Raw genomic sequence first — 13269 nt, 5'->3', positions numbered from 1 at the left:
CTTAAATCCTCTACAATCCTTTTAGGGATGATACTGCATTATGGAAATGGCCTCTGAAAATATAACTGGCACATCCATTATGGTCACCAAAAACTGAATACCTTTTTTTAAAAAAAAAGGGTAGGGGTCCTATGCAATCAATTAAGACCCTTGTAAAACATTCCCCAAATGAGGGAATGGGGTATTAAGGGTGTTGGTTTTATTGCTGCTTGAGTTTTTACAATTACCTGACACATGTGATATGTCCAGCAAAATCCAACCACATCCTTACACAGTCCAGGCCAATAAAAAGGTTTTTGTATTTTGGCTCAAGTTTTCCTTGCACCCAAATGAGTTCTACTGGTAATTCATGTGCTACCTGCAATACTTCCTTTCTACAGCCCACCGATAATACAACTTGATGAACTTCTGCCCATTTCTCATTCACCTGAATATGTGGTGGTCTCAATTTCCTTATTAAGATGACATCTTTAAGAAAGTAACATTCTAGGATACGCTCTGATCCTTCTTTGTATGATTTTTTGATACAACTGCTTTACTTTTTCATCTTTCTGTTGCAATTCTGTTAATTTCTCTGCAATAAAATTATCCACTTTGTCCCCTGCCTAGCTTTATGACACTTAATCTACCAAGTCTTGTTTTTTTCTCAACAATTTGATCAAACATAGTCTCTGATAATTGTACTTCAACATCCTTATCTTTATTTTTGATTTTGTTACCATATTACCACGCAGTTAAGAGAAATCCCAGGATATATTTCCTGTACTACCTCAGTTGCCTGATTCTCCACTGGCTTTTCAAGTGCAGTAGGTATCACTCCCATCTATGATCCAGCTACAGCATTACCAAGGACAAATTGTATTCCTGAAACTAACAGTTTCTCTAGTACACCAACCACCAACCATTCTATCAGACTAACTTTATATAATGGAAAACATCTTGTCTCACCGTGAATTCCATACATTAACACTTTTTCTGGCAATACTCCTGAATTACATATCACATCTCTCACCAAACACTGAGATGCTCCCCTATCCCTTAAAATTTTAATTTGTTTACCCACTCCTCCTGGCATACAAGTTGGTTGCTGGAGGAACTTCGGCTTAGAATTGATGAGCTGGAGTCTGAGCCTGGGACATCTGGGAGGGGGAAAGATTTACCTGCACACTTTGTTTCAGATTGCGGTTAACACTTGGTAGATTAAGTGTCACAAAGCTAGTCCTTTTTTCTCTAAAAGCAGTTCCTTGGCTCAAGGATACTCTGTCCTTGATATTTTTCAAAAGGGGTAATAAAACAGGCTGGCCTCCAATCAGACTGGTTTGGTACAGAGATTAAAGAGTATTGAGAGACTTTTTTGTTTCAATGTAAACAGATGAGACTTCAGGCTAGAGTGGTCATATTTTAGAAATGACCTATATAAAGAAAGGAGAGTGATCAGCTCTCTAGCTGAGCAGTTTAGTTCCATCCAGAACTAGTTGGGAGTTCAACAGTGAGCTGTGTGGAAACTCTTCTTTACCTTCTAACTTCAACCTGTAAGCATCTGACCCTTTTTTGTACTGTATTTTAAAGGGGTTTGCTTATTTGGACTGTTGTGTATATTCAGAACATCATAATTAAGTCTAATTTGGATAGACTGAGTTCCGTAGGTGTTCTTTATTCTGTTCTTCGTGTTTCATTGTGTAACCTTGTGAATAAATTTTTGTCTGGTAGTCAACTTAGCTACCTCACTCCGGGCAATCTTCACTGTACACTTACTGAAACAAATTGAAATATGTTTAGATTACTTTACAGTGTGGAAACAGGCCTTTCGGCCCAACAAATCCACGCCGATCCTCCAAAGAGCAACCCACCCAGGTCCATTCCCCTACATTTACCCCTTCACCTAACACTACGGGCAATTTAGAATGGCCAATTCACTTAACCTGCACATTTTTGGACTGTGGAAGGAAACCAGAGCACGCGGAGGAAACCCACACAGACACAAGGAGAATGTGCAAACTCCACACAGACAGTTGCCCGAGGTGGGAATTGAACTCGGGTCTCTGGCGTTGTGAGGCTGCAGCGCTAACCACTGTGCCACCATGCCGCCCCGAAATTGCAAAGTTATGGTCTCGGCTGCTTGCTTAAGAATGTTTTGAGTAGTCTGGCCTAGTCCATAACATAAGTACCTTAAATTCGATCAGTGGTCAGGGACAGGAAGGCGAGACTGCAAGTGAGATGAATTCTGTATTCAGAAATAGGAGTCCCAGCTCTTGATCTTGCCCAACAGGTCCAAGGTACTTGTTCTGTGTGGATGAGGAACAGAGCTGCGGAGAGGATAAGCCAGCTGAGCACTGTATCTTATTGCAGGAGACAATTCAAGGGGGATTGGGAAGGAAAAAGACAAGTTGTAGGGGATCCTGAAATCAGGGGTACAGATCACAACCTTTCTAAGCAGGATCAAGCATCCCACACAATATATGTTGCCTGCTGGTTCCAGGGTGAGGGAGGTCCATGACTGACTTGAAAGCATATCAGAGAGAGAGCAAGAGAAGGATTCAGTTGTTGTGGTCCATGTCAGGACTAAACAATATAGACAAAGCGAGGAAAGGGGATCTTCTTGGAGACTATCAGGCAGTAAGAACTAAATTGAAGAATAGATCCTCAAGAGTTATTGTGGGATATAGGTAAATTAGTGTTACTTCTGCAATCATAATTACTTATGCAATGGATGGTAGTGAAGGAAGATATACCTAACAATGGCCCACAGAGGGAGGTGGTCAAATGGCGTGGTGAGGCCAGAAATAAGCATTATGTCACAGACAAGGCCAGATAAGACAAGAGATGAACAAGAGTAATGGGTGCCGGTCTTAGAGAAGTGGGAGATGTAAACAGGGGAGGAGCAATGGGAGGAGAGAAGGGAAACAAATTACATAAATTGTGTACTAGTGACTGCCTTTGTACAGAGTAGACACCACACCCCTCTTGCAATAGCGAAATAAATGACACTACTGATTCAGATCTTGTCTCGGACTGAAATTATTGAAGTGAGTGAGCTTCGTTTCTCACAGTTATAAACTCCGGATTACTACCCGAGCCACATGCAAATTGGTATAGGGACGCGTGAATAAGGGATGTAAACATGTGACTAAAGGAGTGGTCCAAGAAAGAGGGCTTCCATTTCATGGGGCACTGGCATCAGTATTGGAACAGCAAGGATCTGTACTCTGGGACAGTCTCCATCTGAACCGAGCTGAGACCAGCGTTCTAGTGAAAAGGATAAATAGTGTGGTCAACAAGAAAGTTGAGGGGGGGGGGGGGGGGGGCGCGGGAGGTGGGATGGGAAGAAGGGTAAAACTCCAAGAAGCATAATGGTCAAAGCAGCAGGTTAAAGTCTGTGGGGGTGGATTCAATTGCATGGAAACGTATGAAAAAAATGACAAGAAAGGAGAACGCAGGAGAAGTTATTAAAGTCTCCATAATACACGATAGGACATAACGTTTTGAACAGGTTAGCAATATAACTTCAAGCACATTGAATAAAGAGATGACAATAAGAAGGGGGATGGTAAATACAGGACTGAAGGTATTGTATCTGAATGCACGCAGTATATAAAATAAGGTAAATGAGCGTGTGGCGCAGATTGAAATTGGCAGAATTATGTGGTGGGTATCACTGAGATGTAGCAGACTCGATGGGCTGAATGGCCTAATTTCTGCTCCTATGGTCTCATGGGGCTGCAAGGGGATCAGGACAGGAAGTTAAAAATCGAAGGATATACATCCAATCGAAAAGGCAGGCAAGGTGGGCAGAGGGGTTGGGGTTGTCTTATTCGTAAGAAATGAAATATAATTGATAGCAAGAAATGACAGGGTCAGATAATGTAGAATCTGTGTTGGTAGAATTGAGGAACTGAAAAGGTTAAAAAAGGCCATAATGGGAGTTATGTACAGGCCTCCAAATAGTAATCAGGATGTGGGATGTAAAAAAAAAATACAGGAGATAGAAAAAGGTGTGTAAGAAAGGTAAAGTTCCAGAGATCATGGGGGGATTTCAATATGCAGGTAGACTGGGAAAACCAGGTTGGTAGTGGATCGCAAGAAAAGGAATTTGTGGAATCTATGAGATGGCTCTTTGGGCATCTTGTGGTGGAGCCCACTAAGGAAGAATCAATTCGGGAGCTAGTGTTGTGCAATGAGGCAGATTGGATAAGGAAGCTTAAGATGAAGGAACTCTTGGGAGACAGTGATCATAAGACTGAAGTAATATGATCTCCCACGATCATTGTAACCTTACTAATTAACTGTTCCAATATAGTAACACTCCATAAACATACTCGCTTGGCAAAAAGACAAAGTCAGAAACAAATTGTCTCACATGCGATCCAACAGCAGGGAGAGAAAGAGCAAGAGAAACTATTAAGCGAAGAGAGAGAGTAGCAGCCTCCAACCCTGCTGAGTCTCCAACAGTAACTGATTAAAGCTAATAAAAACACTAAACTCCTGAGAGAGCTGGCCACACCCATCCTGCTTTTATTGTGCCAATCTTTCCAAAAAAAACCTAAGGTCTCACAAGCTATTTACCTTATCATAGACTGCTTGTTCAATCTCTCAAAACGAAACTGGGACAATATAAAACCACAGCCACATTACTCACTGTTCCCTAGTTTGAGGTTCCTCCCAACTACCAGAAACATCTTCTCAACTTCTACCCTGTCAAACCTCTCAGAATCTTGTATGTTTCAATAGGATCCCCCTTCATTCTTTGAAATTCTCGTGAGTAAAAGCCCAATCCCGTTGAGCCATTCATGATAATCAAACCCTTTATCTCTGGAATCAGCCCTGTGAATTTCTTTTGTACTGTCTCCAATGCCTGTACATCCTTTCTTAAATATGGAAACCATAACTTTACACAGTAATCCAGGGTTGCCTCAGCAAAACCCTGCGCAGTTGTATGAAGACTTGACTATTTCCAAACTCCTCCCCACTCCCAGCAATAACAGGCAAATTTCCACTTGTCTTTTTAACCACTCGCTGCACTGCAAGTTAACTTTTTGAGTTACTTGTACAAGAACAGCCACACCCCTTGGCACTGCACATTTCCTCTCTCCATTTAAATGTCAGCTTGCCTTTTCATTCCTCCCACCAAAATGTATGACCACACACTTTTCCACATTAAGTTCTACATGCCAAGCCTTTGCCCACTCACTTGACCTGTCTAAACCCCCTTGTAGATTTCTTATCGCCTCATCACAACAAGCCCACCCACCTATTTTGCATTATCAACAAATGTAGATGTATTACACACTGATTCTGCCTCCAAGTCATTAACGTAAACAGAAAATAATGGAGATGCTTGGATTGATTCTTGTGGCACTCCACCAGTTATCTCTTTCCAACCTGAAAATGACCTAGTAACCCTGACTCTGTCTTCTGTTTTATCTAATCCTCAATCCATGCTAACATTATCCCTAATACTGTCAGTTCCTACCTTATGCAATAAGCTATTATGTAGCAGCTGATCAAAAGCCTTCTGCAAATTCACATTCACATTCACTACATCTACCTGTTCCACTTTATCAACTTAGATGTTCTATTCTGAAAGAACTGTCAAATTTATCAAACATGATTTATCTTTCACATAACCATGTTGACTATGATTATGTTAAAGATTTTCTAAATGTTTTGTTATTCCTTCTTTAATAAAGGAACTCTAGCATTTTCCCAATAATAGACATTAGGCTTAGTGGCCTATACTTTCCTGCTTTCTGTCCCCCTGACTCCAAGAGTAGGAACATCACACAAACATAATGCTCAGCAAGTCCTCCTTTTAACTGAAATAAAGTTTTACTTCAATGTCTGCCACTGCTTATTCACTGACTTTCTCCTAATTCTATTTCTCCAGCCAACTTGTGAGAACTCTTTTCTACATCTTCTGTAATTTCTTCATATCTCAACATAGAGCATGTGGCTTCTGAATGAAAGAAAAACTGTTTGATAATAACATTTTGGTTGGCTCCTGATCAAGTGGCCAAGGGGCTGGTGGGACAAGTGCAGCAAAGAAAACAAAACAAGCCCTCTCATCTTCCATTCATTTTACTCTACAATACCTTGTTGAACAAGTAACTTTCAAAGAAAAGTGAAAGAACACATTCAACCAACAAAGGAAAGAGAGCATTGATGTGCAAATAACCTTGGATCGACAGCAAAGAACTGAAAGGAATTGAAAAGAAGAGAAAATAGTAATTAACATTATCAGAACCAATTAATTAAAATCTTTGACAAGAACAAGGACAAAGACAGACTAATCCTTTCTTAAAACAGAGAGAAACAGAATATCAATCACTGCTCTGAGAGGCGGAAGATAAAGCTTGTGAAGGTTGGCAGAAAGTTGTTACAAACATTGCTACAAGAGGACAGCCAAGCTTACAAATAGTTAGTAAATGCAAGAATACAGAAACAGTACTAAGCATCATTAAACTAGACCATGACTAATGTGGATGTACGTTTACTTACTGGGCTGTAAGGTTCGTTTTCAGATGTTTCGTCATCACACTAGGTATCATCATCATCATCATCAGTGAGCCTTCAGATGAAGCCCTGGTGGTATGGCCCTCTTTCTAGTCATGTGTTTAGATTTCCTTGGGTTGGTGATGTCATTTCCTATGGTGATGTCATTTCCTGTTCTTTTTCTCAGGGGGTGGTAAATGGGATCCAAGTCACTGTTTGTTAAATGCCATGCTTCTGGGAATTCTCGTGCGTCTCTCTATTTGACTTGTCCTAGGACGTTCCTAGTATGGTGACGAAACATCTGAAAATGAACCTTTCAGCTCAGCGAGCAAGCCTATATCCAGAACCTCAATCTGAGCTACAAATATTCTCAACACTGGCCATAACTAAAGTGTATCTTCATTCTAACCACCCATCTTGGTTCCGTAACCCTCAATACCGTTTAGAAAAGGAGTTTTACATTTCCATCGCCTTTTGAGAGAAGAAATGCTTTCTGATATCAACACAATGTTCTAGCTCCAAATCTAGAGGTCCATACTCTTGTTCCATACTGATCACCACAGAAAATAGTTTTTGTCTACAGGATTGACTCTGATCATTTTGAACACAATTAATTACTGTTTAATCTTCCGTACACAAAGAACAGAAGCTAGTCCTCTCAAATTGTCTTCACAATTTATCTCTATATCTTATCATTCTGAGCTGCAACCTGACAAAGCCTAAGATATCCTTGCTGAGTTGCAGTGCCCAGAATTTAAAAATTAGGTCACACTAAATATAATGAAATTTCCACTCTGTATTCCAGTTCCCTTTTGTTAATGCTAGTATTCTAATGACCTTTTGGGTTTTTTTCTCCCCCATTACTTTCCAAGAGCTTGTTAATGATTGCACAAGGACCCACAATTATCACTGTTCTCCCATAGAATCTGACTTCTCAGCATTTAGAATTGTATTCAACTTTCTTCCAGTATAAAGTAGGTTACCTCAAAACCCATTTTGAATTCACGTGTCACAGTTTTCTCTACTCACTTAATATGTCAATGCCCCTTTGAAATTATCAGCTCTCATATTATTTATGCTGCAAACTTGGAGCTGTCAGTATATGGCCTCTTAGTCCTTTCATTTGGATTGTTTATAAAAATAATGCAAAATTAAGCTTCCTGTATAGATTCTGGAGAAGCAGCATTATCACAAATTTAATACGCATCTATAACCTCCTACCTCTGAAACAAATCCCTAACCAATTCTATACCTATCCCATAAATTCTCGTTTTTTATTTGCAGTCTACGAAATGGATCCTTACAGAATGCTTCCCTCTAGACTCGACCCCAGAATTTGTGTTGAGAACAACAGTCACGCTTGCAATGCTCACCGTGATAATGGAATAAATCAAACAACCAGAAGTCACACTTGCACACAATTTCAGAAATGCAAAAGTTGCTGTCCAATTAATCATTTTGCTACCCAGATACCTCACAGAGATTTAGCACTGAAATTCACAGAGGTGTCCTTATCAACTAGACACAATCTGTTTGCAAGACATCAATTCCATCCCTTTATCTGGCAACAGTCTGAGGCTGAACCAAGCTGTTTGCAACCTTAGTGTTACATCTGAGCCAAAGCATATACCCACAGCATCATGGAGACCTCAGTCATACAGCATGGAAACAGGCCAACCATATTTCTATCAGAATAAATTAGAATAGAACAGAACGGAATGTCCTTACTGTCACATGTACTCAGGTACAGGAGTACAAGAAAAGATTTTGCAATGGCCACCTTTATGGCACCATCCTAGGTATAAGTACCTGGGTACACATCTTAGAGTTAAAAACATATCATGTTTTTACAGTGTAAAAAAAGAATGTGGATGAGCACAAAACAGTGAAGAAGTCCAGAATGATAATAAGTGACCATGAGTACTTAAGTTCCAGAGCAGACCTGCATGCCCCAAAATACAAGACCACGCTGCCTCTAAGTGCCAGCCTCTATCCAGGATTTGCTCTGCCGCCGCTCCAGGAATCATCCGTTTTCTCCGCCCCGCACTCACTTCACTCAACTCCACTCGAGGTAGGATGGGGGGAAAAAGAAAAGCTACAAGAAGGGATTTTTAAAAAGGAGAAAGGGAGAGGGACTGGCGAGCAGAGGACCTCTGGCTGGAGCATCCTACTCTACCACCATCTAGGACACAACCAACAAACACAAAATTAAACTAATCTCATTTATCTGCACTTGGACCACTGCTTATTATGCCCTGGCATTTTAAATACTCATCCAGATGCTTTTGAAATGCTGTGAATGTATCTGTCTCCACCAGACAGCACAGCCTCTTGCACATCCTCAACTTCCATTACACTGGTGGATGTTCTGTCAGCCATCTAGACCAGAGGCTCTGGAGTTCTGTCCCCATTTCTCTCTGCCTCTATCCTTAAGATAATCTTTAAAATGACTTCTTTGGTCACCTGCCATGGTATATTTTTGTGTCAGATTTTGCTCAACAACCATCCTTGCAAATGCAGAGGGCTGTCTCACATTATGTAAGTGCAAGTTGTTGATTCCAACCTCTTAAGACACACTGCATATACTTGCTGTTAGTTAAAGTAGGTCTTCATATCTTTTCTGTTTGTATGAAAAAGGAGCAGGAGTAAATCATCAAGTTCCTTCGGTCTTCTCCACCAATTAACAAGGTCATGACCACCTCAAGTCCACCCGCTTGCAAAATCTCCACATGCCTTTAACTTGCCCACTCCCCAAGGAACTGGTTACCTCTGTCTTGAGGATACTTATAATGTGGAGGTGCCAATGTTGGACTGGGGTGGACAAAGTTAAAAATTGCACAACACTTGGTTATAGACCAACAGCTTTATTTGGAAGTACTAGATTGTGCAACATATTATGGAAGAGGAGAAAGTGAGGACTGCAGGTACTAGAGATCAGAGCTGAAAAATGTGGTGCTGGAAAAGTGCAGCAGGTCAGGCAGCATCAAAGGAGCAGGTTCCTGAAGAAGGGCTTATGCCCGAAACGTCGATTCTCCTGCTCCTTGGAAGCTGCCTGACCTGCTGCGCTTTTCCAGCAACACATTTTTCAGCATATTATGGATGAGGACTAGCACCTCGCCAAGACCTTCCCCACACTTCCACTTCTCACATTAAAACAACCCCCAAACCTTAAAGACACCATTGTTCGCAGCAAACCGCTCAGCCTTGAGGGCAACATCGACCACAACATTGCAGAACCCGGTCATAGCAACCACTGCAAGACATGTCATAGTGTCAACATGGATACTACGGTTACACGTGGGAACACCACCCACCATGTATGCGGCAGGTACTCGTATTACTCTGCCAATGTTGTCTCTCAAACACTGCAGACAAGGATGCCCTGAGGCATAGTACACTGACAAGACCAAGCAGGCGCAACAGACAGGGATGTTCCCTCGAAGTCAGGGAACATTTCAGCGATCAAGGACATTCAGCCTCAGATCATCGGCCGACCACCCTCCAAGGCAGATTTTGGATACACAACAACAGAGTGGCCAAGCAGAGGCTGGTAGCCAAGTTCGGTACCCAAGAGGATGGCCTCAACCAGGACCTTGGGTTCATGTCACACTACAGGTGACCCCACCATTCTATACACTCACACACACACTCTTACATACTCACGCAGACCCTCTCTCATGCACACGCTCTCTCTGGCGCACATATACACCCCAACAAGTGCGCGCATAAACACACACACACCTACAAGTCTATGGGGTGAATTTGCATTTGCAGAATTGTAATTGCGGATACATTCTACTTTCTTCAAAATGCACGCAATCTGCAGGCAGGCAATCCATGTACCATTGTATAAATTCCTACCTTGGACACAGATCTCACTCAAGATTGGGATACAGACAGACTCAAACCTCACACCTTTAATGCATTGTCTAAGCTAAGATGTCACTTTTTTTAATAAAACCTTACGTTACCTCAAGAATGGGATTTGAAAGAAGTACGAGATTTACATATTAATGAACCAAAACCTGCAATACATTCTAAAAGATGAAAGACCTAAACAGCAATCTAGGTTTATTCAATATATCCTTTCAGTTGCATGCATGTCACTGTGATCTTTTGCTATAAATTCTGTGTATTATGATCCTGTTCCACAGCTATCTTATGAAGGAGCAGCACTCCAAAAGCTAGTGCTTCCAAATAAACCTGTTGTACTATAACCTGGTGTTGTGTGATTTCTAACTTTGAACCCACCCAATAACGGAGCACTCATAGCCATCAGGAGTACAGAAATGCAAAGATTGAAAACCCTTTTAGCAAAGACATTTTTTTCCTGACTCCTGTGCTAAATAAGCAGCCTCCATATTTTGGAAACTGTGCCTCCATATTTTGGAATCCCCAGCCAGAAACCATATTTTCTCAGCATCTACACTGTCAAGCTCCTGAAGGAACTTACGACTGATCACCTCGTTCTTTCTAAATTCCAGGAAACACAGGTCTAGAATACTCTGTACATGGACTGCAGCATATTCTAGCAATACTCCTCTCAGTGTAGGCAGGTCGGAGCAATAAATGCACGCCCAGTTAGCAACACCTACATCTTGTAAAAGATTAAATTATTCTTGCAGGACAATTCTATGACAAATTTGCTGAATTTTCATTGTACCTCCTCTATAGGGTAAGTGCATTTTTCCTGATGTCTACTTGCATCGCTGTCACCTCACCCAGTGTTTCAACCCATCTTTTGCTGAAAATCTCATCCATGCCTTTGGTACTTCAAGTCTTGGCTATTCCAACACTCTCCTAGCCAGTTTCTTGCATTCTCCCTTCTGTGAACTGAACATTATCCACAACTGTTGCCCTTGCCCTAAAAGACACCAGGTTCTGTTCAGGCATCATGCCTGCTCACTGACGTACATTGCTTCCCAATTAAACAACACTTCAGCTTCAGATTTCCATATTTTCAAATCCCTCCATTACTGTGCCCCTTCCTACTTCTAAACCCCTTTCAGTCCTGTGACTCATATTCATACTTCTCTTATACTGGCCCTTTGGATATCCTGGATTTGCACTGCTCCATCACCGGCAGCTGTGCCATCAGCTGCCAAGACTCTAAGCTCTAGAATTCCCTCTGTGAATCTCCTGGCCTCCTGTCTTTACTTTCCCCCTTTAAGACACTCCCTAAAAAAACTGCTTCTTTTACCAAGAAGCCATTCCTTATGGGAAAAGCGCCAAATTATGACTTATACTACGCCTGTGAAGATTATTGATATAGTCTATTATGTTTAAGGTGTTATATAAATGGAAACTGCTGCGTTTTGTAATTAACATCAGTTCGTCACTTCCTCCAAATATTCAACTGAGTTCATGATACATGACTCACCCATTACAAATCCATGCTGGCTTCCTCTGTTTGGATTCTTCTGGTCTGGGTACTCAGTTGCATGTGCTCACAGTACAATGCAATAATGCACCTGAAATCAAAAGAAAGGAAAAGTAGATTTAAAAAGGTCAGGCTAATTCCCAAGTTCAGAAATCTGCACCCACACTTTCACCTGATTCTTATCATATTTTCTTCTCAGTGAACAAAGCACAAGATAAGGGTGTGTTTGACAATCCCTATTCAGAGACCAGCTACTTATAAGGCCCAGCTCAAGTTCCCACAGATATTGGCCCTGCTGTCCAGCTCAAGTTCCCACAGATATTGGCCCTGCTGTCCACGTGGTTCTAATGCTCACTCACCCTCTTACTCACATGTCCTGTTCTTGGCTGCTTACATTTCCCATGCTTCTTCATGCTCCACCCAGACGGTCTCATTCCCATTTCACCTACACCCAAACACACAGTCCATGCAATCAGAATGTTCTTGATTTCTCAGCAGGATCCAGCCCACCAGGGGCTTCCAAACCCCATTCAATGCAGTCAAAATATTGAGGAAAAGTAAATTCTCTGTAGGCTGGTCAATGATGTCTCAGGCTGAAATAACCAAAGATGGATTTTTGGCATTCATGGTAAGAAATAAATGAGCTTTGATCAGACCAAATGAGTACTTGCTCTGAGTCCCATATTGCAAATTCAACCATTAAAAACACCATCATGTAATATGGTTATCTGAGAACTGAAAGACTCCCAAGCCTCTTTGTTGCAGTCCTTTTCACCCAACAGACATATTTATTTTATATTCAATCCAGTTCACATTTTTAGATTTCCGTCTCTCAGCAGTTTGCTGATATGCCTTCCCAACTAATTCAAACCATTTTGCTTCCTAGAATTGACCTTTATCAACGATGCTGCCCAGCTTTACTCCAAAACCACCTTCCGAGAACGTTCCACTAATTTGTCACGTTGTATACCAAGTGTATAACATGGATGAGAACAACCTATCTCCAATTCAATATTCAAAGATCAAAGCCAAAGTTTTTGGTTTCCACAAACATGTCCATTTCATTCCAGACAACTGCCTGAGGTTGAACCAGACAGTTCATTACGTGGACGTCCCTTTTGACCTTGAAATAAGTATTTGAGGGCAATATAGATAATGCTAAGACCACCTATTTTTGAGTCCATAACCATGTCTCTCTGAATTGTTTTTTTTCATTTATTTTACCTTTATTTCATGACTTCAAGATAAGGTTGCTATCTCTTCGAGTATGTTCTGACAATCTGTTAAAAATCATACAACACCAGGTTATAGTCAGACAGGTTTATTTTGGAACGCTGCTCCTTCAACAGGTGGCTGTGGAGTAGGATCAGAAGACAGAATTTGTAGCAAAAGATCAGCAT

At 41.2% G+C, this 13269-nt stretch overlaps 1 protein-coding gene across 3 annotated transcripts in view; it reads right to left on the bottom strand.

Annotated features, from left to right (window-relative positions):
* The window catches only part of LOC122555275 (NXPE family member 3-like), a 43931-nt gene extending 30758 nt beyond the window's left edge, over positions 1-13173 (bottom strand). Inside the window, exons 1-3 of one of the 3 annotated variants that reach the window (XM_043701106.1) lie at positions 13094-13173; positions 11870-11960; positions 2169-2306 (exon numbers count right to left, since the gene is read on the bottom strand). The gene's annotated coding sequence lies outside the window, so the exon portion shown is untranslated. Of the gene's footprint in view, positions 1-2168; positions 2307-6495; positions 6681-11869; positions 11961-13093 lie in introns of those variants that run through there. The other 2 variants (XM_043701105.1, XM_043701107.1) reach the window with 2 other exon arrangements.
* Positions 13174-13269: the final 96 nt, after the last annotated feature.

The sequence above is a fragment of the Chiloscyllium plagiosum genome, chromosome 12, assembly GCF_004010195.1.
Source record: "Chiloscyllium plagiosum isolate BGI_BamShark_2017 chromosome 12, ASM401019v2, whole genome shotgun sequence".
Taxonomy (NCBI): Eukaryota; Metazoa; Chordata; class Chondrichthyes; order Orectolobiformes; family Hemiscylliidae; genus Chiloscyllium; species Chiloscyllium plagiosum.
This window is presented reverse-complemented; position numbering and strand designations above follow the sequence as displayed.